The following is a 390-nucleotide window of genomic DNA, read 5'->3' as shown; positions in this document are numbered from 1 at the left end:
AGGTCCCGACAGCGTTGTCTGCAAAAAACAAACCTTGAAAGGGGTTTTGCTGTTCGGTGACACCACGATCAGTAAAGTGCTCCCTTTCAGTCATCTGCAGCTTTGTTGTCTGCCATGTTAAGGACTCTTATGCTGTGCCTCCCGTGTAGGTGTCATCCTTATTGTTAAATCCCAGCCTGTCTCACCGCGGAGGTAAGAAATGAAGCATAAAATGTTTCCTGATGAAGTTTGTCAAGGTTTAAATACTATTAATATGGAAATGCTGCGACAACTTCCCTGGCAGCAATGCAGCAGCTGTCTGTGGCTCCAGGCTTTCGCCTTCGATTTGGAGGGGTGGGGGCTTGCCGTCGCTTGCCGGTGGCGGCTGAGCTGGAGTGGAGGCACTGGGGA

At 50.5% G+C, this 390-nt stretch overlaps 1 protein-coding gene across 1 annotated transcript in view; it reads left to right on the top strand.

Annotated features, from left to right (window-relative positions):
• SND1 (staphylococcal nuclease and tudor domain containing 1) overlaps positions 1-390 on the top strand; it is a gene marked incomplete at its 3' end in the record, with an annotated part of 76,699 nt that overhangs the window by 20,276 nt on the left and 56,033 nt on the right. The window lies entirely within an intron of this gene.

This window comes from Pygoscelis adeliae, unplaced genomic scaffold (assembly GCF_000699105.1).
Source record: "Pygoscelis adeliae isolate BGI_AS28 unplaced genomic scaffold, ASM69910v1 Scaffold373, whole genome shotgun sequence".
Taxonomy (NCBI): Eukaryota; Metazoa; Chordata; class Aves; order Sphenisciformes; family Spheniscidae; genus Pygoscelis; species Pygoscelis adeliae.
Note: the sequence above shows the minus strand (reverse complement) of the source record. Positions and strands in the feature narration are given on the sequence as shown.